The sequence below is a fragment of the Anabrus simplex genome, chromosome 3, assembly GCF_040414725.1.
Source record: "Anabrus simplex isolate iqAnaSimp1 chromosome 3, ASM4041472v1, whole genome shotgun sequence".
NCBI lineage: Eukaryota > Metazoa > Arthropoda > Insecta > Orthoptera > Tettigoniidae > Anabrus > Anabrus simplex.
In genome coordinates this window covers 257,223,349-257,250,534 of record NC_090267.1, presented here as the reverse complement: position 1 = coordinate 257,250,534, position 27,186 = coordinate 257,223,349, and positions in this window count along the sequence as shown.

The following is a 27,186-nucleotide window of genomic DNA, read 5'->3' as shown; positions in this document are numbered from 1 at the left end:
AGATCCTAATGGGTGGGTAGGAGATAGGGATCTGCGCTCGGATGGCCTTCATTTAAACCGCAGTGGTACGTATAAGTTAGGAAATTTGTTTGGAAGGGTAATAGGGAGGTACATTCAGGGAAACGGGATGGCCTAGGGAGCGGTGATAAGGGAACAGGGAACTGGAAATCAAGTAGGGATGACATAAAATTGTTAGTGCTGAACTGTAGAAGTATTGTAAAGAAAGGAATAGAATTAAGTAATTTAATAGATATATATTTACCAGATATTGTAATAGGAGTTGAATCATGGCTGAGAAATGATATAATGGATGCAGAAATTTTCTCACGGCACTGGAGTGTGTATCGTAGAGATAGGATAGGAAAGGTGGGAGGGGGAGTTTTCATTCTGGTGAAAGAAGAATTTGTAAGCTACGAAAAAGTTAAAGATGAGACACATGAAATTCTAGGTGTAAGGCTCATTTCTTAAGATAATAGGCAACTTGATATATTTGGAGTGTACAGATCGGGAAAGGGTAGCACTGATGCGGATTCGGAATTATTTGATAGGATAGTCAGCTATGTGGGAAACGACATGGAAAGAAATGTGATTGTAGCGGGAGATCTGAATTTGCCAGATGTAAATTGGGAAGGAAATGCGAACGACAGGAAGCATGACCAACAAATGGCAAATAAGTTAATATGGGAAGGACAGCTGATTCAGAAAGTGATGGAACCAACCAGAGGGAAAAATATTTTGGATGTGGTGCTGATAAAACCAGATGAGCTCTATAGGGAAACTGAAGTAATAGATGGTATTAGTGATCATGAAGCTGTTTTTGTGGTAGTTAAAAATAAATGCGATAGAAAGGAAGGTCTTAAAAGTAGGACTGTTAGGCAGTACCATATGGCTGATAAAGCAGGTATGAGGCAGTTTCTAAAAAGTAACTATGATCGGTGGAAAACGGTAAATAAAAATGTAAACAGACACTGGGATGGGTTTAAAGAAATTGTTGAGGAATGCGAAAACAGGTTTGTACCTTTAAGGGTGGTAAGGAATGGTAAAGACCCACCTTATTATAATAGAGAAATAAAGAGACTAAGAAGGAGGTGCAGACTGGAAAGAAATAGAGTTAGAAATGGCTGTGGAAGTAAGGAGAAATTGAAGGAACTTACTAGAAAATTGAATCTAGCAAAGAAGGCAGCTAAGGATAACATGATGGCAAGCATAATTGGCAGTCATACAAATTTTAGTGAAAAATGGAAGGGTATGTATAGGTATTTTAAGGCACAAACAGGTTCCAAGAAGGACATTCCAGGAATAATTAATGAACAAGGGGAGTGTGTATGTGAGGATCTTCAAAAGGCAGAAGTATTCAGTCAGCAGTACGTAAAGATTGTTGGTTACAAGGATAATGTCGAGATAGAGGAGGAGACTAAGGCCAAAGAAGTAATAAAATTTACATATGATAACAATGACATTTACAATAAGATACAAAAGCTGAAAACTAGAAAAGCGGCTGGAATTGATCAGATTTCTGGGGATATACTAAAGACAATGGGTTGGAATGTAGTACCATATCTGAAGTACTTATTTGATTATTGTTTGGTCGGAGGAGCTATACCAGATGAATGGAGAGTTGCTATAGTAGCCCCTGTGTATAAGGGAAAGGGTGATAGACATAAAGCTGAAAATTACAGGCCAGTAAGTTTGACATGCATTGTATGTAAGCTTTGGGAAGGCATTCTTTCTGATTATATTAGACATGTTTGTGAAATTAATAACTGGTTCGATAGAAGGCAATTCGGTTTTAGGAAAGGTTATTCCACTGAAGCTCAACTTGTAGGATTCCAGCAAGATATAGCAGATATCTTGGATTCTGGAGGTCAAATGGACTGTATCGCGATTGACATGTCTAAAGCATTTGATAGGGTGGATCATGGGAGACTACTGGCAAAAATGAGTGCAATTGGACTAGACAAAAGAGTGACTGAATGGGTTGCTATATTTCTAGAAAATAGATCTCAGAGAATTAGAGTAGGTGAAGCTTTATCTGACCCTGTAATAATTAAGAGGGGAATTCCTCAAGGCAGTATTATCGGACCTTTATGTTTTCTTATATATATAAATGATATGAGTAAAGGAGTGGAATCGGAGGTAAGGCTTTTTGCGGATGATGTTATTCTCTATAGAGTGATAAATAAGTTACAAGATTGTGAGCAACTGCAACGTGACCTCGAAAATGTTGTGAGATGGACAGCAGGCAATGGTATGTTGATAAACGGGGTTAAAAGTCAGGTTGTGAGTTTCATAAATAGGAAAAGTCCTCTCAGTTTTAATTACTGCGTTGATGGGGTGAAAGTTCCTTTTGGGGATCATTGTAAGTATCTAGGTGTTAATATAAGGAAAGATCTTCACTGGGGTAATCACATAAATAGGATTGTAAATAAAGGGTACCGATCTCTACACATGGTTATGAGGGTGTTTAGGGGTTGTAGTAAGGATGTAAAGGAAAGTGCATATAAGTCTCTGGTAAGACCCCAACTAGAGTATGGTTCCAGTGTATGGGACCCTCACCAGGATTACCTGATTCAAGAACTGGAAAAAATCCAAAGAAAAGCAGCTCGATTTGTTCTGGGTGATTTTCGACAAAAGAGTAGCGTTACAAAAATGTTGCAATGTTTGGGTTGGGAAGAATTGAGAGAAAGAAGAAGAGCTGCTCGACTAAGTGGTATGTTCCGAGCTGTCAGCGGAGAGATGGCGTGGAATGACATTAGTAGACGAATAGGTTTGAATGGCGTTTATAAAAGTAGGAAAGATCACAATATGAAGATAAAGTTGGAATTCAAGAGGACAAACTGGGGCAAATATTCATTTATAGGAAGGGGAGTTAGGGATTGGAATAACTTACCAAGGGAGATGTTCAATAAATTTCCAATTTCTTTGAAATCATTTCGGAAAAGGCTAGGAAAGCAACAGATAGGGAATCTGCCACCTGGGCGACTGCCCTAAATGCAGATCAGTATTGATTGATTGTAATGGCATTGTGCCAAGTATTGCTTATAGGGAAAGTTTGAGTGTTTTTGAGGCTAAATTTATAGAGTTTCTTTCTGTTAGTAGGCTTCAAGTTAAAAAGAAAATTGTCAAGCTCTTAAATGTAAATTCATTGAATCATGTGTGTAAGGATTGTGCCAATATTTTTCTTGACAAGTGTTTTAATATGATGATACAATGCTTTTAAATAAAACAGAAAAATCTTGCCGTGAACGTTAAGGCAAGGATTCCAAAGCTAAAAAATAACGCATAAATGAAATATCAAGCCTTTTCACACCAGTCCATTTCCCTTCTTGATTCTATGTCTAATTTCAGTCTTTAAATAATAACCTGTTAAATAATTCTTCATTCATTTATCCAGAATTGCTTTAGCAACTTTGAAGTTAATATCTTAGTAACACTTTCTTTCTAGACGTAATTTATTTATCCATTTCCGTATATACATTTCCATTGATATTTGAATTTAGGGCGAATTTTCAGGTCAAGCCACTAGTAGCGCTACTTGCGACTTGTCTCTCATTTTAACAAAGCTAAATCCGGAAGTGTCGCGTATTGTCTGTACTGTATTTGCTCCAATGAAGATTGTTCTATTCAACCGCAGACAAATGCGTAGCGAAATGGAAAGAAACGTCATCAAATGAATCAAAAACGAATGTGGCCGAAGAAATATAACGAAGACTGATGGGGGTAGAGATAGGAGTAGTGGTGTAGCAGAAAAAGATAAGAAATGAGTGTGAGTCGGGCAGGGAGTGGGAGGGGGGCGGAAAGAATGACATAATTCAACGAGTTTGAAGACACGAGATTGGAAATAAGTAAGAATAACACAGTAATAGGTCTGTATAATCGTAGCACAGTAAATAAATAATCCAACTTTGCACCACAATAATCTTTTGATTATTTATTCTGCGTTAAGTTATACTACGATCTACTTAAATCCTTAATGGTTGGCAACCACGTATAACCAACGGTAAAGCATTCTTAAATCCAAACCGTCATTATTAAATATTACCTTTTGAATATGCGGAGTAAAGTTTTCTGCAAAACGTAAAGAATTTCACTTCGTTTTCTTCTCACGGCAAGAGCCCCAAAGCTATTTATCATATCTGTCATCGTGGGCCGGGAAAGCGTCACTTCTAACTGAAGGGAAGTTAAACACATGCCAGTAGTGGTGGTGGTAGTAGTCGCAGGAGTATGATCATCGTTGGCCCCTCCTTAACTCAGATGGTTAAACATTGGCTTCTCACCACTTGGTTCACGTTCAAACCTCGGTAACACCATGCGAAATATGCACTAGATAATATAGAATTGGGAGAGGATTCTTTGCGTAACTTACATACTCATGTCAATTTTATTCGACTAACACACTATGGGATTTGTGAAAGTTGGCGAATTTTTAGATTTACGTGAGCGTTGACATCGTGATCATAGCCATGGAATTTCCTGTTCTTGTTGGAATCCAAGCCAATGGTAAGCGTCTTTTAATTTAGAAACTACCATGTTTAGTGGCCAGGATTCAAACCTTAAATTTTTTAAATCTCGCGGATAAGTCATGTGGGGAACGAAGATGTACTTTAGACGAAGAACTGCCAACATAAAAAGAAAGGAATATCAGGGCCCGAATTGTATAATTCGCGGAAGTAGGAGGGAACCGGACAGAAGGCGAACATCTTGGCTTGATGGTTTTTATAAATGGCACAGCTTGCCCTGAAGAGTTTTCTTGTGCACTACACACCATAACGCCGCGCCGCCATTTCTCATCCTTATATATAAAATAACATGTCCTGACTGACTGACTGACTGACTGACTGACTGACTGACTGGTTCATCATCGCCGAGCCAAAACTGCTGGACATCAGGAAATTAAATTTTGGCGATACACTTGTATTACAATGTAGGTGCTCACCAATGGAGTATTTTTGTATTTCCCGTTGCTAAGGGGGTACAAAAGGGGTTAATTTTTAAAATAAGTGTATCTCAAAAACTTAACAGTTTAAATACGTGAAAATTGGTATTTGGAATCTCTTTTTAAAATAGAGAAACACGTATTTCTTTGTTTCCGGAAAATCTTCATAGGGGGGTGAAAAGGGTGAAAAGTGGGTTAAATACCTTTTATGAGCACACATCTCAAAAACCCAAGATGTTACAATCATGAAAATTGGTATTTTGAATATCCTTTGAAGATAAAGAAACACGTATACTTGTATTTTAGGAAAATGTTCTTAAGGGGGGTTGAACAGGTGTGACAAAGGGGGTGAATTTTAAAAATGAGTATATCTACAGGATATATCAATAACGTAACATGTTAGGGACGTGAGAACTGGTATTTGGAACCTACTGTAGAAGTAAAGGAACACGCATAATTGTTTTCTGAAAATCGACTTAAGGGGAGGTGTTAAAGGGCGTATATTTTTAATATGAGCATATCTACAGCATATCTCGAAAAGTAACATGGTACAGAGGTGAACTTCGGTATTTTTATTCTTCTTTAAAAATAAAGTAACACGTATTTTTGTTTTCAGAAATGTTTTGAATTATTTTAATTAGGATACTGGTATCTCAGAAGCTGAAGATGTTACAGACATGAATATTTGGACTTGCAATCTCCTTTAAAAATAAAGGAACACGTACTTTTTGTTTTCAGAAAATGCACTGGGGAGGGGGGGGGGCTGAGAAATGGATTGAAAAAGGGGTTGAATTCTTTTTATGAGGATACTTATATCTTAAGAACTGAAGATGTTACAGATATGAAAATGTGTATTTGGGATCTCCTTTAAAAATAAAGAAACATTCTTTTGTTTTCGGAAAAATCCAATTAAGGAGGGGGAAAAATGAATTGAAAAATGAGTTTAATTCTTTGTATGAAGAACCTCAAAACGAAGAATTTAACGGACGTGAAAATTGGACTTTGGAATCTGTTTTAAATGTAAAGGAACACTACATATTTTTCGGGGGGTGGAGGCGGGGGGAAATCAACTTAAGAGGTGTGTAAAATGAGTTGAATTATTTTTATGAGGATATAAATAAGAAGTGGGTTTTAAACAATATATCCCTAAAGGGTTTTGACTTGAGGGTATGAGGAATGATGACAAAAATATGCATTTATATGAAACCGATTGAATTATGAAGTTAAAAATCCGAATTATATCCTAGGTGTTAAATAACAGAAGGTTTGAAATTTATTTAATAAATTTAAGATCCAAAACAAACATATTCGTTCCTTCCTCCAAAATGGTTTAACGTACGAAGACAAAATCCAAATATATATTTAAATCCTAGGTGTGAAATAGGAAATATGTTTAAACGTTCCACCCCTAAAGTGTTAAATGTGGTTAGCTCCATAAACGAAATTATTAATCCCTACAAAACCGTTTGACGTACAAAGTTGTAATTTTACGAGAAGAGTCTTCTTTTATGTCCTGGGTACAAAATATTGTATACTTCAAAATGTTTCCCCCCTAAGGGGTTTATATGGTGGTTAACTATCAAAAACACAATATCCATTCTTCCGAAACCGTTCCAGCCACGTTATTATTTTTTTAAATGAAGGGTGGTCTTCTATATACTGGATGAAAATAAATATTTAAGAACATTCACTCATTTCACCATTATACTTCGATGTATAAAATCAAAATTTCGCAGGTGGTTCGCTTTTACGTCCTAGATGTTAAATAAGATAGGGTTTAAAACATTCAAATTCCTTCGTATGGGGGTTCAAATAAGTGTTAGATAGGAAAATAAATAATAATTCCCCGTAACCATTTGACGTACGAACAGGGGGTATAGTTTACAGGCTCAGCTGACAGTGGACTCTCCAAAATATAAAACTTTGATTAAAATCTTTCAGTTTAAAACCGTAGCGAAGCACGGGTATCTTGCCAGTATGAAATATGTGAATCAAATAAGGATATAAAACGGAAGAATATGAAGAGAAAGGGGAAGGGGAAGAGCACTTAATAATTCATTTGTTATCGCGCCAGGCGACATGCTTCCCCAACCCTGGTGCAAGGTGCTTGTTGGGACCAAACACTTGTCTGGAAACAGCTAGAATCGTAATTTTTCCTTCCACCCCATTCACTATAACCTGACGGGTTCGTGGGTCCGAACTGTACCACACACGTCAAACCTACGGGGACGGATATATTTCCCATAGCATGTTTCTGTAGTGCTTCGTGGTGTGGTGTTTTATGAATATATTAAAACAAACTGACTCGAAGGAACTGACCTTATGCGGTTAAAATTCTAGACAAGTTTCCCTATAACCCGGACGCTAGTGCACTGAAAATTCTGCCAAGAAGCCGGGCAACTGGACAAATTTTCCAATACTACTAAAAACCCAAAATATTGCAGATTTGAAAGGAGCATGCTTTGCTTATGACAGATTCAATTTCCGTTCCCAGTGTTAATTTGTAAATCTCAGTCGAAAGTAATGTATTTCCTGTCAGCAGTATTTGAGTTTAAAAATGGAAGTGTCTGGCGACGTATTGTTTGTTTTCAAACGTGTAGTTCAGTGACTCTATCGACTGGAATCCAGACACAGAGTTAAAATATCTGTGTTCATAAACTTGCTGACAATTGATCTATCTCCTTTCTCACACACGCGGCAATGCTGTTGATTGATTGTTTCCCTACGCAGCCCGTTACCTATTGCTCTGACAGTTGAGTTATCTCGACTCCTTTCAGGTCACTAAACCTCGCCTTGTATACAAAACACGTAATAGCATAAAGATACATTCAGTGAACAAATCAGCTACTTTGGATGGTCACAGAAGCTAGAAGCTTTAATCGGTTAACCACAAATGTTTTCATGGAAAAGGGTACAACAAAATGGCCATCAGTATACAGGGTGTTTGAAAAATAGGGGGCATAATTTCAGGTATGTATTTGTTACATGTAGACAATCAAAATAGTGCATTACAACATGTGTCCGGAAATGCTTCATTTCCGAGTAATGGAGTTCACAACACTGAACTTCACCGGAACGTTTTTCTTCCACAGGTCATTGTCATTACAGAAGAAGTTCAAAATGTTCACCACCTGCTTGAATACAGACCTCACATCGATGTCTCATTGACCTTCGAACACGATCCCAAACTCCAGGAGTATTGCGTATGTCCTCACACGATGCCACAATTCAGTTCCGGTGGGTTTCCACATCAGGCACCGGAGACGAATACACCGATGATTTTAAATGGCCCCACAAGTAGAAAACGAGAGGGTTCAGATCAGGTGAGCCTGGAGACCAAGCAATCGGGCCACCTCTACCTATCCATCGATCAGGAAATATTCGATCCAGGTCAATGAGACATCGATATGAGGTCTGTATTCAAGCAGGGGGTGGACATTTTGAACATCTTCTGTAATGGCAATGACCTGCGGAAGAAAAACGTTCCGGTGGAGTTCAGTGTTGTGAAGGCCATAACTCAGAAATGAAGCATTTCCGGACACATGTTGTAATGAACTATTTTGATTGTCTACATATAACAAATACATACCTGAAATTATGCCCCTCATTTTTGAAACACCCTGTATATGCATTCATGCACTTTGCATTAGTGATTTAAAGGGGATGCAGACGGTTGCGCTTGCATACCTTAGCTCATAAGAAAGGTAAGTTGGAGTAGAAAATTTCCCAAGAAGAATATATTCAATATTGAATTTTCAATTCTAATAAGTATGAATCCATACAGTAGAATGCTGTATCAATTTTAGTTCCATACAAGAGATGCGTAAAAATTACTGAAAATGCAGTAAGACTCGGGGAAAATCTACTTCATTTAAAAACAAATTAGCGTACGATCATGAATTTCTGCCTTACAAAAATGTATTTTTAATTGTGTGAAATGAATTGTTGCTTTTACCACTCGCTTCTTGTTAAGGCTGATCATGCACATTCCACTTATTCTCGCTTTCTCTAGCCCGTTGTACTTTAGGTTAACAAAGTATTGAAATAATAATAAGTGCAAATTGCAGAAATTAACTTCACATATTTGAATTAAAGACGGCATATTTTATATAGTAAAATTCCATCAAACACGTCATTTACCTCTCAATGTTCTAAAAAATCCCCTGAGTCCGCGGTCGGCTATCTCTAGACAGCACGAAACTGAACGTCCCCACCCATCCATACAAACAATTCTCCAGTGCCTATGTGCAGTTGCAACAAAAACCATTTTGTTTAATAGTTCGAAATTGAAGTTCCCAATCGTGAAATAACAAGCGAGGCAGTAGCCTCGTAAGTTGTATTGCCACACTTTACAAGTGCGCCGTTGAGACATCACTACAAGCCTCCTATGCCGAACAATACAGTGACGGCGATCAAGGTAATGATGAGCCTCCGTGTTTAGTAATATTTGTTTAGTAATATTTGTTTAATATTTACCTTCTTCAGTGATAGCCTGTACCTATACGAACCTATAGCGTAGAACACCAACGTGTTACTATATGAATAGGAACTTGAAAACGAACTATGCAAATGTTCCAATTTTGATAGAAAAGTAAGCCAGTAAGATGTCTTTTATCACCTACTAGCAAAAGTACCCGTTCTTCGTACGGATTATCAGAAACTGGCTTTAGTTACTCATACTATCGATGTGACTGACTTCATTAGATATTTATATCACTGGTGTATTTACTTAAGTACGTAGAAATTATTTTTCATGTTTGGAATTATAGTTTATCTTCTTCTTCTTTTCTTCAAGGGGGCCTCTAAATATTAGTTCCTAATTAGCGTCGACCTCTAAGATCTTTTGCTACCATGTTTTTCCTGGATTGCCACCTAGATATACCTGCTCCCTTCACAAAGCTGCAGGTTTAATGTAAGTAGGCCTATACTTCCGCTAGATAGTACCACAAATATAAATATTATTGAATGTATTTGTTTGATCCGACATTTCGTAACTATTACAAATGATAAAGGAAATACGCGATGCATAAAAGAAACTACTATAATTATCGCGAATCATAATTCTCAGGGCTAGTCACTCATGTCGCACATCATATAATGAATCTGAGTATAAATGTTGAGAAATTTTTTCAAGTCATGGGCGCACCATCTTGACGATTGTGTACAGTATATAGGTTGTTTTCATGGTTACAATGATCGTTAAATTGGACCAAAATATCTGCACTACTAACATCAGTGATCCTACAGTACTACTCCATGATTTGATAGAAAATAATTAAAACAATAGGTAACAGACTCCGCAACATGCTGAAACCTAAGCCAGTACGTAAAAACGGAGGTCCGTTGGCAACGCTGGTCGCTGTACTACGGATATCTCCGGGGCTATTATTTTTATACTTCACTTCCTTTCCATCCCCGCCCAAAGGAGTGCTATGAGCGTCTTACACAACAGTTTATTTTTTTGCAGATAGTAAGTCATATGTGTATCAATTTTGGTTGGCAGCTATGCCCAAACGTACATGCATAAGGGCTGTAGAATCCTGGATCATACGTTGCCATGGTTACGGCCGTTCGTTTCTTTATCCGATTCCTAGAGCAGGGGTAGTGTGGTTCCAATATCTCCATAACTGTTGGTTTTAGGGCCTTAAAGTATGGTTTTCGGGCCCGAAGGTTTTACCGAGTTTTGTTCTTTTCGTCAATGGGCTTAAAATGAGCTTTGTGTCGTCCTTGTACGACAAATTCGATTTCGTCTATATTAGCCCATTATTTTAATATTTTTATATCCACCCCGGTGCCCCCCTCCAATTGTTTTGAACAGAAAATACAGCCCATGTTACTCACTGGCAATGTAGCTTTCTATAGGTGAAGTAATTTTTAAAATCGGTACAGTAGTTTTTGAGTCTATCCGTTGCAAACAAATATACAAATTTTTCCTCTTTATAATATTAGTATAGAAGTATAGATTACATCCCTACACATACGGTTGCCGTCAGGAAGGGCATCCAGTCGTAATACAGGGTCAAATCCATATATGCGACACAGTTTGCACCCGCAACCCCACAGGTGGGTGTAAAGCGATAGAAGAAGAAGATACTCACTTTAAAAATTCACCCGCTTTTTTATTCTTTTCACCCCCTTAAGTTAATTTTCCAAAAAGAGTGTGTTCATTTTTAAAGGAGATTCCAAGTACCAATTTTAAAGTCTATAACATCTTCACTTTTTGAGATATATGTATCCTCATATAAATAATTCAACTCCTTCCTCACTTCTTCTTGCTAGCTGTTTTACGTCGCACCGACACAGATAGGTCTTACGGCGACGATGGGACAGGAAAGGGCTAGGAGTAGGAAGGAAGAGGCCGTGGCCTAATTAACGTAAGGTAAGGTATCGAGTTTTGCCTGGTGTGAAAATGGGAAACCACGGAAAACCATTTTCAGGGCTGCCAACATTGGGGTTCAAACCTACTATCTCCCGAATACTGGATACTGGCCGCACTTAAGCGACTGCAGCTATCGAGCTCGGTCCCTCATTTCTTCCCCCCCCCCACTTAAGGGGATTTTCTGAAAACGAGTATTTGGGTTGTTTTATTTTTAAAGGGGAATCCAAATATCACTTTTCATGTTTGTAACATGTTAGGTTTTTGTGATTTATTGTAGATAATTTCGCTGCTGTAGAATCCTGGAGCTGACGTTGTCACGGTTACGGCAGTTCATTACTTTATCCGATTCCTAGAGCAGGGGTAGTGTGATGCCAATATCTCCGTAACGGTTGATTTTAGATCCTTAAAAACATGATTTTCGGGCCCGTAGGGCTTACCGAGTTTTTTCTTTGCGTCAAGAAGATTAAGTTGAGCTTTGTCTCGTCCTTATACGACAAATTCGATATTTTGCCTATATTAGCCTATTATTTTTTATATCCCCCCCGTGCCCCCCTCGAATTGTTTTGAAAATAATATACAGCCCATGTTACTCACTCCGAATGAAGCTTTCTATAGGCGAACTAATTTTTAAAATCGTTTCAGTAGTTTTTGAGTCTATTCGTTACAAACAAACAAATTTTCCTCTTTATAATATTAGTATAGACATGCATCTATACCTTTTGGTCTCTTCCTTTTCCTGTCTTTAACCTGTTTTCTTCTTATCATATATTTCCACATCAATATTTAAAAGCTGCCAAGTATGCTGAAGCCCGCAATTCTGATGAAGTGGAGATGCAGAAATGATCTCGCCGAGGAGATAGCAGAATTGGATGAAGAAGTGCTGATACTGAAGAATGAAGAAAGCACTGTATGGTGAAGCGGACGCAGTCCTAGTCGTTGGCTCCTCTTTCTGTTCCTCCCTCCTCCGATGCCGACCTATCATTGTGTGATCCTATTGTACCGTACCATAGGGGTAAGAACCACCAAGGACGATGCCTCCGTTTCCTGTGTAAATATCCGTCTAAGCTCAAGAGTGTAGAGAGTGGGTTAGGTTGACGTGGGTAGTCTAAAAGTCGATTCTTAAATTTATCTCTAAGTATCATGACAGGAATAAATAAATAAATAAATAAATAAATAAATAAATAAATAAATAAATAAATAAATAAATAAATAAATAAATAAATAAATAAATAAAAAGTGAATAAATAAATAAATAAATTAATTTGTTACACAAAATAATCCGAACCATACTAATCATCAACAATAAGAAAATATAAATGAAATGGCCTCAAAACAGCACCGAAATGAAATTAAATGAATGCCATGTTAATATGAATTAAAACAATAAAAATGCAAAATGGAATCAAAATATGAATTCAAAATTACAAGATTAATTAATGGAAAGTTTCACTTCAAATGAACGTTTTAGTTCAAAGTTAATATTTACATGGGGATACGTCGTCGTAAAAATTCAATTTAATGGAGTTACTGAATTTGGGATGATTGCCTCTATAATTGCATCTACACGTGATCTAATATGATGGATTGTGGATCATGACTTTATGAAACACGCTTAAATACTACTGACCTTCCTTTACTCTATATTTACAATAATAATTACGGGCTAAATATTCAAAGTATTTACTCTGGATCAGGTGGGTAAAATAGCTTACATACTACACTGACTCGACATGCGAATCCCGGTTCACGAAAGATCTAGACGGAACGAGATTAACTTCAATCATCAACTCAGCACTCGGGCTGTTCCCTATTAACAACAAGACATCAAACAAAAATACAATAAATCACTCATATACAAAATTCCTGAAAAGAAACAAGTCAAAATTATTCAATGTTCACATAGAAAACAACGGGCAACAATCCCGCTCAATACGCTGCATCAGACCGCAGGCCAGCGCCGTCCTTCATCTCTCATCTTGGTCTGACATTTACCTCACGGCATCTTTACCTATCAATAATATTTCTCCATAACAAAAGAATAGGCCAATTCTCGCCTCACCTATTGATCATAATATTAACAGGCACGCACACAGCACGCACCCTTGACTTCATTTATATTTCAGCATGCATTTCACTCACATATTTATCCTGCATTATCATCAGCCCTTCCATTACAATTCAAGTTTCGATTCCTTGCTTGACCATTACCGAAAACAGTTTCCAACCCATTTTAAAAGATCCTATTTAAATTCAACGGCGTATCTAATGCTCCATACATCTTACAGCACCTGAAATTCATGCAAACCAAGCAGCCTACCTGAATCTAATTTCTGTGTAAATTAAATAAAATTTAATCTCGATGCTGCAAGTATATGAATCTTAACATTGATGATTTCGGCTATCAATCCCTTCTATAAAAGCAAAACACATGATTAACAATAACTAAATAAAAATGCATAAATTCACACAAAATAAAATCAAAATACAACCTATCATCTCCCTCGGTTTCCCATCTACCTAATTATAAAGCAATAAAAATAAATAGGGAACATGCAACCCAATCCTGTCCATATTTACAATTACAAACATATAAAATGAAATCATGCCATCTGACTGAAATTAATACTATAAATCCCTATCCTAAACCACAGTAGTATTTAATGTATTTCACAAAACATGCCACTTAAATTTCACATGCAACTTATCTTAGCAACTCCCACGACGTGTTTAATGAGTCACATTCTCGCTACTATGGATCTCTACTCCATCGCTAACACACTTTGCAACGTGGTTCCATTCTTCTATCTTAGACTGATGAAGCCATCTTCTTGAAATTGGTCCCTGTACAACCGCAACACATAAATATATAGTCAGTCACACTTCCCCGCTCTCTCTGCACGTTGCACCGTAATAATGGCACTGTAGGCTGTATATACAACGCCAACGTGAATAAATTATCAAAAACACCTTATTCGCATTCAGTTGTAAATATCAGGGATTCAATAACTGTCTATATTAGCAGTCCGCGGATACGTGTCGAACACGAACAGTCTCTCGCGATCGCATCAGGCTCGATGGTAATATACGGAAAGCGTCTCTCGCTCTATTACCAGACTGCGGCGGAAAATATAGTTTGTATAGCTACTGCACGAAGTTGTACCATACCGCACTTGGAAAGTTAATATAACTGGTTTAAATAACACTGTTCACAAATAAATTTCACAGTTCGAGGTCTGTGTGACCATACAAAGTAAAATTCTACCCACGTGGCGGTAACTGCCCGTCTCACGTACACTGAAGTCTCACTGAAGTGAACTAGTCACCGACACAAAGCAAAAGGAGAACGCTCCACAGATATCAGCTCAGATAACTTTCATAATTTATTCTTGAACATCTCTAATTCTCAGATCTGTGGAAAAGCCTCAAATAACAGAACTGAGCACTATCTCACAATGAACACGGCACACTCAGAACAATGTTGGTCATCCTGAAGTTCACACATCGCGCTGTCCAATATTCTCAGTAGCCATGCCCTTGATTTCTTATCAGCTCAACTCAACTCCTGGTCTAACGCTTCTTACACGTGCGTACAATGCTGACTTGGGTTAACATTGGAAGCTTCTCACAGTCACTGGAAAGTTTCTAGCAAGTGTCGCACTCCTTTTTGTCTTCTGAACTTCCGGTCTCAGGTATGACTTGCAACTCCTCTACTATCCAACTACAGTCCACGTTCATTATATTATTCCAAATGCCAAATGAGCTGTCAGGATATGGCGCACTATTACACGTTCTTATTCATACATTTCCATGAATACGTTCACCTAGTGAGAAGATAATAGCACACTGTCTAAGTGAAGAAATAGGAGCTTTTATGAAGAAGAGAAATCTATTCATATTGTACATTGAGTGGCCAAAAGTCATGGGAAGGCCTGTCCCATTGGAAAATGTGCAGTGTATGACCCCTGAGCGTTGCGGCTAGCTGCGGCGTAGCTGAGCAGTCTGTCACAGACACCAGTGTAGTGTAGATGGCAACACGTCGCGAGTTAACTGACTTTGAACGTGGGGTGATCATCGGCGCACGGCACATGGGTCACAGCATTGCAGAGATTACACGAGAATTCGGATTTCCAAGCTCAACAGTGTCGAGGTTGGATTTTCAGTAACGCAGACAGCATGTTACCACCCGATCCATGAAGCTATGGATTCTGCGTGTCAAGAAGTTTGTGTCCAGGTGGGAGGTGGCTCAGCTCTGGTCTGTGCGACGTTCTCGTGGTCGCAATTAGGCCCCTTTGTCCAGCTGCAGCGACTGCTGATAGGTGCACGTTAGGTGGACATTCACTCAGACCATCTGCACCCCTTTCTGACCCTTGAGTACCCTGATGGAGATGCCATGTTTCAACAGCACAATGCGTTATGTCGCCGCTCTGTGGTGAGACGCAGGCGTTTGGAGGAGCATTCTTGTGAAGTTACGACTATGGATTGGCCCTCCAGATCCCCCGATCTTAATCCAATCGAGCATTAATGGGATGCTGGTATACGCTCAATGAACTCCGCACCAACAACATAAGGCCAATTGTGGGTAGCAATACAAGATTCGTGGGTCCAGATCCATCCAGAACGATTCCAACACCTTGCAGAGTCAATTCCTCACCCTTATTGATAACGTTTTCATGGCTCGCGGAGGAGCAACTCGTTATTAACATCACATTCAATGTCTTCCCATGACTTTTGGCCACTCAGTGTATATTTATGTATTTAAGAGTTTGTTCAGGTGAAATACTGACACAGCTGGCAACACTAAAAAAAAATATCTGACGAGACTGCTAAGAAGTGGCACAACTTGTGTGTTTGTAGTAATAGTTCACCGGGCGAGTTGGCCGTGCGCGTAGAGGCGCGCGGCTGTGAGCTTGCATCCGGGAGATAGTAGGTTCGAATCCCACTATCGGCAGCCCTGAAAATGGTTTTCCGTGGTTTCCCATTTTCACACCAGGCAAATGCTGGGGCTGTGCCTTAATTAAGGCCACGGCCGCTTCCTTCCAACTCCTAGGCCTTTCCTGTCCCATCGTCGCCATAAGACCTATCTGTGTCGGTGCGACGTAAAGCCCCTAGCAAAAAAAAAAAAAAAAGTAATAGTTCAGAACGGGGTCAGTCTCGGGTATGCTTCCGGTAAGTAACCTCTTTGGCTCACTGAATGAAGCCTTGAAAAGTAAGAGATTTATAGAAACTGAACCTTTAGATCTGAATGGGATAATTTTGTTGAGTGAAAATGCGTGTGCCACACGAGATACGAGATGGATTGTCATGATATTTGACCACAAAATCAGCTGCGGATTGCAAGATAGTGTTCCAGCTTCTCCTTGAAATTGGCACACCGATAGCTTAAATGGCATCATATCAGAATACCTGTAATATCTTAAACAGTTTGTACCTTATAATTAAGGGTGGCTCCTTTTTTATGCACCACATTAAGAACAATATAACAATTGAAAGTGTAACAGTTACTAAGGGAATATTTCGAATAAAAAAGCAATAATTTGCATTTCTTTGTATTTCTAAGGTTAAAAGAAAATCTTCGATCTTGTTGTTTTTTAAAAAACCTTCCCTCACAACTACCAGCGCCATAGATTAAAATTTAGCTTATGAACAACTTGGAGTATTTAAACGTGTGGTAGTAACTTACGGATTAGTGTGGGAAATAAATCACTCTTAGTTCTAATGATTGGTATGCTACGGCAGTGTTGACGAACAGCATATGTGGGTGGCATATCATTACCCTTTGTACAGTGTCACGATCAGATCGCCATAAAGTAACAGCAGGGCTACTTGTTCGGCAGATGGCGCGCTTTTTTGTCTCATTTTGTGTCCAGCATTTAATGAGGTCATGTAGAGGGGCTAGATATAGAATTGGCCCAGTTAAAGCGAAACATACATCGCCAAGAGTTTCTGATGGACTAATTTTCGAATTCAATATTATGTAATGAAAAGGGACAAATTACTAGCATTTCAAGTCGTATAATGAAAGACAGCGATGTGAAAAGAAACGCGGAGTAAGGTAAACAAAATGAAAGGTCACCATTGGACAAGACAACGCCATGAATGGGAGGCAAGGACAAACGTGGGACTGATCAAGAGGGAGCTCACATGTTTTAAGACGCCTGTGCGTGAAGAAATTGATATTTTCTTCTTATTGCGTGCTTCCATATTTTTCTTTGTCAATTCTTCACCTTGACCCTTCTTCCCATTGTGATCTCTCCTTGCGTTTCGTCACATATTCCTTTCGTGTTCCTAGAGTACATCATTTAATAATTCCTCACACAGCCCAAGAAAATTCCTTCAGTTTTACTCTGACACTATTACTAATACTATATATGGTTCTAATATACAATGGTAGAGGTATATTCTAGAGAACAACTTCCGCTATGATGCTCGGTGCAAATGCAGCCTCCGTTTCAAAACTGGATTACGTTTCTTCAAGCCATGTTTTACTGATGCTGGTTTGAGGTGTCGATGGATGGACACTGAATGATTCTCGATGAACCGACTGTGAGCCTTTGAGATATTAATGCACATGTTTCCTAGTGGTTTAACGTCGCAGTAACTCATCGAAGGTTTCTGGCGACGCAAGAATGGGAAAGGGATAGAATTGGGAAGGCAGTGAACATGGCTTTAATTAAGGTACGGCCCCAGTATTTGCCTGTTGTGAAAATGGGAAACCACGGACAAGCACAGGATTCAACTCCACCATCTCCCGAATGCAAGTTCACAGCTACGCAGTTCTAACCGCGTGGTCAACTTGCTCGGTAATGACAATTCAAGCTATTTCTCCTTCACTCTTACTATCAGTAGCGATGTATGTATGAAACTGTACTTAGAGATTCTAAGCTAGCAGTTTCATGAAAAATAGGCCTACATATTTCCAGGAATCTGACGGTTTAAGAATTGCTACCATTTTTACATTCAAGAATATGAAATCAGTCAAAAAATTAATGTGACCTTTAAAAACGGTTCAATGTGTTAATTAACATCCTTTTTGTGTATTGCATTCCGATTTATATCGCATGCTTATAACTACAAAATGCTTGTGTCAAAACGTTTATTTAATTATTCTTGATTTCATTTCCTTGATGTATTTTGGGGTGGTTAGTTGATCGAATATCGATAGATAGATATTTCTTTTTGGAATGGCACAGAGCTGAAAGGAGAGTGTCGTCTTGTGACGGCACCAATAAGTAATGAATCGTGCTGGTAGTAGGCTACCAGCAATTAGTTCCTATTGAGACCATTGATACTTTATATATAGCTCTGAAGAAAAACTGGAAAACGTGATGTAATGACGTAATATCCATGCAATTCGTTCGTACACTTTGGAAATGTTTTCGTGCAACTTTTGTATGGAAATAATACACAATTCACGTAACTCGAGAAACCAGGTAATTTATTCATCATCAACTTGTCAGTTAGCTGGTGCTATTAATAAATCCTGCTACGTGTCCCGTATTAATTTAGTTGCTGAGTTCACATGTACTTCACGGTTTTTCCTTCCGTAGGGTGTATAGTTTCACAAACAACCTAGGCACTTCCTAACATAAACAATAAAATGCTCAAACATTATGTTAGTGATAGAAATTGTTAGATATTTCGTTGTTAAGTAAAGTGCACGTTGCTCCTTTCAAGGTCTAGCACCTTATTTAAGGACAATTCACATCACCGAAATTAATATATTTATTTAAAGGTTCATTATAAACATTTTTTCGACTCGTAGCATGAATAGTCATCCACTAAAATTCCTACAGGAACACGCAGTAGTGAATACATCCTTTCAAATGGGGTTCGCCTTAGGACGATCATCTGGCTGCAAAACTCGGACAAGTTCACATGTCCGTCACAGTTCGCGCCTGCGATCCCACCAAGCGAAGTAAGAGCAGAAGAAGAAGAAGAAGAAGAAGAAGAAGAAGAAGAAGAAGAGGAAGAAGAAGAAGAAGGAAATTTTAAACTTTCCCCTATGTATAGTAATAGCTTTATTTTTTAGAAAAAATGTAATATAGTAAAAATAATTAGGGCTAGGGTAATACGCCATCTAAAGGAGATGGTTGTCCATTTGCATTTTTCCTTATATCAGCAATGAGCACCACTACCGTTTAATTTATTTTTCTTTCTTTCATCTTCCTCTTAAAATGATCAAATATTTAACCCTTTCATCAACATACAAATAAGTGCTACAGTTTACTTTCCCTAGAGGTGCGGTTTTAAAAAATAGCACAGTATTATGATAAGGAGCCAGTCGGGGTTATCTGATAGGGCACTATCGTGTCCTATTTCATTCTCTTCGATTACTTTGAGTTTTCTCTAAGAACTGTTTTGTCCTTCCTCGACCGGGTAAGTTGGCCGTGTGGTTAATGGCGCAGAGTTGTGAGCTTGCATCCGGGAGAGAGTGGGTTCGAACTCCACTGTCGGCAGCCCTGCAGATGGTTTCCCGTGGTTTCCAATTTTCACACCAGGGAAATGCTTGGGCTGTACCTTAATTAAAGCCACGGCCACTTCCTCTCCACTCCTAGGCCTATCCCATAGTCGCCATAGGACCTATCTGTATCGATGCGACCTAAAGCTATTAGTAAAAAAAGCCCTTCCTGGAGGAAAGAAGAACGAGACCACTTAGGCAACTTCTACATCTCTCCGGGAAGATATTTGAATGAATTAAGGGCAAAGGTGAACTTAAGCAGAACTATGTAAGTGTGAGGTTTCTGTGGATCTCGAAGGTAGGCACCTCTTGTTAGAAATATGTTGTGTTAAATTCTCAGTCTAGAGAAGAGAATTTGTTTAGTAGTACCGGGCGAGTTGGGCGTGCGGTTAGGAGTGCGCAGCTGTGAGCTTGCATCCGGGAGGTAGTGGGTTCGAACCCCACTGTCGGCAGCCCTGTAGATGGTTTCCCGTGGTTTCCCATTTTCACACCAGGCAAATGCTGGGGCTGTACCTGATTTAAGGCCACGGCCGCTTCCTTTCCACTCTAAGGTTTTTCCTATCCCATCGTCGCCATAAGACCTATTTGTGTCAGAGCGTCGTAGAGTAGATTACAAAAAAAAAAGTTATTTATTAGTATTATTTTGTACAAGAATCTGACGAAGCAGTAGAAATTGTGCATATCATGTTTTAAAAAAGAAAGAAAAAGCCCGAAGCATTTGCGTTACATTCAGTACCTTGATCAGTCAAAACGACTGTTGTCTTGCCAGATGGCGTTTAGATGTTAGGATGCAACACGGTTAGAGCAACGACATCCTCAAGTATATTGCGTAGCTTTCTTGACCGGGCCATGGACTCAAACCTCAGAGCTGCTCAGATGTCTCAGGAAGTTAAGTGAAACTTCATTCCCTTTCTCGTGTGGGTGTGAATCATCAGCAGTATCTCCTGTCTGTCGTATCAGGCAACTAAAATAATCGGGACTCGCAGAGTTCCTCAGTTTGCAAGCCTGCCTTGGTGACCACTACTCACTTAGCTGAGTCTGTCATTGTTCCCACTTAATTTTGTCAAACTCCTCGCTTTCCATTTTCCTTTTGACCTCCTTTAGTCAAATCTTGTTGTCCTCTGGTTCGATGATATTAGTTTTAGTGGGTCCCAGGCCGTCCTACATTTCAGGTTCTCCTTTTATTATTATTATTATTATTATTATTATTATTATTATTATTATTATTATTATTTTCTTTACGTCCCAACGTACAGATATGTCTTCTGACGATGATAGGATAGGAAATAGCTAGGAGTGGGAAGGAAGCGGCCGTGGCATTAATTAAGGTTCTGCCCCAGCATTTGTCTCGTATGAAAAAGGCAAACCACGGCAAACCATATTCAGGGCTGCCGACAGTGGAGTTCGAACCCACTATCTCTTTATCTTACCAGCGACTATATTCTTTCAAAGGTCGAGCCTCATCCAGTTCCTCTCTGGTTAGAAATAAATGGGAATAGTTTGCTAGTTTCACTTCCCTTCAAAACAATAAGCTTACCTTCAGACACCTCGTTCTTACGCCCAGTGCACTATTATAGTCTTTGAAGAAATTGACTGCGAGACTTTCGACTAATAGTAAAATACTCTATAACACATGGCTAAGTATACAAAATTATGGCATGCAGGCTTCATGTACGTATCGGTTGCTCACTTTTGGTAAGCATGTATTTGTGTTATAGGCCTGTGTAGGTGTGTTGCACAGTATTTATTTGTAGTCGAAACCGACTTTCAACCTATTAGGTCGTGTTACGTACATTTAGTACGTGTTGAAGAGATATTAAATACAGAACAAAAATGGCCAACCAGACACCAGTGGGTTCCGAACCCACAACCTCCCGATTTCGCGTCGGTTGCTCTACCAATTGAGCTATGGTGGCCTAGGCCATCTTTGTTCTGTTGGAAAGGATCTAAGCTACAGGTCTGGTACTACTACCATCACACTGTAGAGTGCGTTTAAGTTGCCCCTTGAGGGCCAAGTCAATGAATATTGAATTTTCACGATCGCATTGTAATCGAAACCGACTTTCAATGCTATTAGGTCGTGTTACGTACATTTAGTGCGTGTTGAAGAGATGTTAAGTACAGAACAAAAATGGGATCCCCACTGGTGTCTGGTTGGCCATTTTTGTTCTGTACTTAACATCTCATCAACACGTACTAAATGTACGTAACACGACCTAATAGGTTGAAAGTCGGTTTCGATTACAATGCGGTTGTGAAAATTCAATATTTATTTATTTGTGTCTACACATAATATTTCTTGAGAACCGCTTAAAATATCAATGGCGCAGTATTTATATCAACATATATTTCATCACTAATTTCCTGTTTCCCTGAGGGCTACAGTCATATTGAGCTCCATTTATGCCTAACGATGATAGTTACGCAAACTGCGTATTTCATAATATTTTCCCTTCTTATTAGACGTTTTTCGAAAGTGGGAGACGGGTTATGTTACGAGGAGAAAATGTGCAGTCGATGCATTAAGATTTTACTAACATGCTACCATTCCAAAGAAAACTTCTAAACGAGCACAAAAATCTAATCAATGGCCTTATACATTAGTGAAATTTATCGATATAACGGTTATAGCTCGTCAGAAGGAGAAAATGACTTACCTTTCGTTTTACATTACCTTGACAATTATCCACTCTCAAATCAATAACGTGGATCAATTTGATCATGAATGTTTTCCTCTTAATTATATTCAGTCCAAAAGAGTTCTCCCTTTTCTCTGTATTGAAACAGTAAATTACCTCTTCGTTAAGAAAGAAAGAAACTTCGCATGGAAATAACGTTTTTTCATTCAGTTTTTAATTGTTCTTTTGTACACAGCATAAAAGTAATAGTTAGCGCAGTAATAAACAAGAAATATGACTGAAACTTTCTATTTGCTTTCCAGTATATAAATTCCATTTTACTGGTTGTTTATTACGAGAAAATGGAGCCACACGTGGCAAACGAGCCAGCTATCATGGACCGGAGGTACCGCATCAGAAATGAAGAGTTTTACCCATCGTCATTAATTTTATTATCTCCACACTAAACAGACATGAGCCATGCGAGACTGGCAACCGTAATAATAGTATTATTTAGGTAAGTACGCCGTAATTTAATATACTCCTGTAAATTGAATAAGCTGCAGGTGTATATTACTCTGCGCTTATGTTGAGGCAGTAATAAAGGTTCTTCCCATGTGTGTTAAGCTGGATTCATAGGATAATTTCCTAGGAGGACAGTGGACTCAGCCATGTATGGTAATAAACACCTCTGTGAGTAGACGATAGAATTTATCCATGAGATTCCCTGTCCGTCATGAGAGGCGACGGAAAAGTGTGACACCCAGGTAATTGGCGACCAGTTGTTATTGATTTTCAAACAGGTACCCAGTTTCTCTTAACTCAGACTAGAATAGAAACAAGAAGAGGTACGAGGGATCAAGATACCGGTAAAGGAAGAAAAAGGACCATAAAAGATGTGGAAATGAATGACTCCCTAATCAGTTACCTTATACCGTCTACCCGGAAGAGAAAATGTGTTGACCAGGTGAAGTCATACAAGATACATCAAAGTTAGAAACAGGTTTGCACATGTGGTGGTGATGAGCATGGCCATTGTATTAAGGATAGGTACACCTCGGCAACCAGCCACTCTTAACACTAATAAAGGGGAAAATGTATGTACGAGATCCGACATTTCGAAGAATGAGGACATCGGCTAAGAAAAGGAATGACGTAGAGATGTGATAATATATTGTACCAGGGAATGCCCGTAATTCATAGCTAGACTAGTAGTTACACGCAGCTTATCTCGCGTGGATTTCTTAATTTGATAAAAATAATCGTTCCTCGGTACTGTACTAAGACGTTATCTGAAAATTCCTAAAGTATAAAAACTCGCCGAAAATTTGAGATTCATTTACTCCAGAAACTCCTTGTAAACCACATTTGTGGTATTGCCTTTCGGGGGAAAGTTGACCATGCGACATAGAACTGTACATGTGAGAAACAATCTTCTCTCAAGTCGAAAATTATAAAAATATAAATTTTAAAAAATGTTTCTTTATTTTTAAAGGAGTTTCCAAATGCTGTACCTATTTCCACGCCTGCAAAATCTTAAGTTTTGAGATATAAGGAAAACGCATAAAAAGAATTCAACACTTTTATCAATCCTTCTGCCACCCCCCACCTAATTTGATTTTTCGAAAATAAAAAATACATGTTCCTTTATTTTTAAAGATGATTTCAAATACCAGTCCTCACGTCTGTAACATCTACAGTTTTTTGGGATATAAGTATCCGCATTAAAATAATTCAAACCGGGCGAGTTGGCCGTGCGCGTAGAGGCGCGCGGCTGTGAGCTTGCATCCGGAAGATAGTAGGTTCGAATCCCACTATCGGCAGCCCTGAAAATGGTTTTCCGTGGTTTCCCATTTTCACACCAGGCAAATGCTGGGGCTGTACCTTAATTAAGGCCACGGCCGCTTCCTTCCAACTCCTAGGCCTTTCCTATCCCATCGTCGCCATAAGACCTATCTGTGTCGGTGCGACGTAAAGCCCATAGCAAAAAAAAAAAAAATTAAATAATTCAATTCATTTTCACTTCTTTTCACTCCCGTTAAGTGTCTTTTCCGTTAAAAAACATGCTCCGGTACTTTTAAAGGACTTCCCAAATACCAAGTTACTTGTCTGCAACATCTCTCGTTTTTATTTTAATTATATTTCCATACTAATAATTCAACTAATTTTTCAGTTCTTTCATCTCCCCCCCCCCCCTTAGTGGATTATCGGGAAACAAAAGACTACGTGGTGCTTTATTTTTAAAGTAGCAATTTTCATGTTTCCAACATTTTTAGTTTTCGAGATTTAAGTGTCCTCATACAAAAAATTCAACTAATTTTTCAATTTTCCAACCCCCCCCCCCCATAAGTGAATTTTCCGACAACAAAAATACGTATTCCTGTATTTTTAAATGAGACCAATAGTACCAAATTTCACATCTATAACATCTTCGTTTTTGAGATATCAGTACATACATATATATACGTACATGCATTACCATTATAGACCGTTATGCCTTACAGCGTTCAGTCTCCAAGCCTCTGTGCATGTACTAAACGTCGCCACAATCCTCTATTTGCAACTAGTGCTGTGGCCTCACTTTGTTATATACCTCATATCTTTAAATCGTTAGAAACTATGTGTAACCATCGTCGTCTTTGTCTCCCTCTACACTTCTTACCCTGCCACAGATTCCATTATTCTTCTGGTGAACCTATACTCCTCCAGTCTACTCATATAACCCCACCACCGGAGCAGGTTTATGCATACAGCTTCATCCATTGATTTCATTCCTAACTTAGCCTTTATCTCTTGGTTTCGAGTACCATCCTGCCATTGTTCCCATCGGATTGTACCAGCAATCATTCTCGCTACTCTGTTACTTCTAACTTATGAATAAGGTATCCTGAGTCTACCCAGATTTCACTCCCGTAAAGAAAAGGTGGTCTGAAAACAGGCCGATGTAAAGATAGTTTCGTCCGGGAACTGACTTCCTTCTTACAGAACACTGCTGATCGCAACTGCGAGCTCACTGCATTATCTTTACTACAACTTGATTCAATCTCACTATCTTACCATCCTGAGAGAACACACAATCTAAACACTTAAATTATGTACTTTTGCAGCTTTGTATCACCAATATGACATTCAGTTCTGTTGACTTTCTTACCTTCTGACATCAATTTAGTCTTCGAGAGGCTAATTTTCATACCATACTCATGGCAACTATTTTCAAGTTCCAAGATATTAGACTGCAGGCTTCCGGCACAATATGCCATTAACACCAAGTCGTCAGCATAGGCCAGACTGCTTACTACATTTTCACCTAACTGAATCCCTCCCTGCCACTTTATACCTTTCAGAAGGTGATCTATATAAACTACGAACAACAAAGGTAAATGATTACAGCCTCGTCTAACCCCTGCAAGTACCCTGAACAAAGAACTCATTCTGCCATCAGTTATCACTGCAGCCCAATTGTCAACATACATGCCTTTTATTGATTTTGATAATCTACATTTAATTCAATAGTCTCCCAGTACGGCGAGCATCTTGTCCCTCGGTACCCTGTCATATACTTTCTCTAGGTGTACGAAACATAAACACAGCTCCTCTCGCAACATTTTTCTAATACCTCAAACATACTGAAACTCTGATCATGACAGCCCCTCTGTTGTCTGAAACCATCCTGGTTTTCATCCAACTTCCTCTCAGCCACTGATCGCACCCTCCCTTACAAGATGCCAGTGAATACTTTGCCTGGTATACTAATCAATGAGATACCTCGATATTTGTTGCAATCCTTCCTGTTCCCTTGCCTATAGCTATGTGCAATTACTGCTTTTGTCCAATCTGAAGGTACCTTACCAACATTCCATACTAATTTTACTACTCTATGAAGCAATTTCATCACTGCCTTCCCACTATACTTCAACATTTCAAGTCTAATTTCATCTATTCCTGCTGCTTTATGACAATGAATTTTATGTACCATCCTTTCCACTTTCTCAAGCGTAATTTCACCAACATCGTTTTCTTCCAGCCCCATGAGCTTGGTTGTTCGCGACACCCCCAGGAAGATTTCCTTTTACGTTGAGAAGATGTTTGGATTCACTAAAAATTTGTTTCGCTTTGTTTCCTTCATCTACGTACAAATCCCTGTCTGCCTCGGCCCTTGCTTGGTGGCATTTCTGATAAGCCTTCTTTTTAAGTTTACAAGCTGTTCACACTTCATAATTCCAGCATGATGTTCGCTTTTCATACCTTTACACTCAGTCTTTCCTAGACATTCCCTTGCTGTTTCTACTACAGCATCCCTGTATGCCACTCATTCTCTTTCTATATCCTGAACCTGCTTACTGCCCACTGTTCGAAACTTCTCACTGATCATATCCATGTACTTATGTCTAATTTCCTCGTCCTAGATATTTTCTACACATATTCGTTTTCAGACTGATTTCAATTTCTCTGTCCTAGGCCTAGAGATACATAGTTCACTACAGATCAGATAGTGGTCTGTATCAATGAAAAAATACCAGGAAAACACGTGCATTCCTGACATATTTACTGAATTCGAAGTCGGTTAAGCTATAGTCTATTATAGATCTAGTACCCCTAGCCTCCCATATGTAGCGGTGTATATCCTTATGCTTGAAGAATGTACTTGTGACTGCTAAACCCATACTAGCGCAGAAGTCCAGCCAACGCTTCCCATTCCCATTAGCTTCCGTATCTTCCCCACATTTACCAATCACCCTTTCGTATCCTTCAGTTCTATTTCCAACTCTTGCATTGAAATCGCCCATGAGCACTA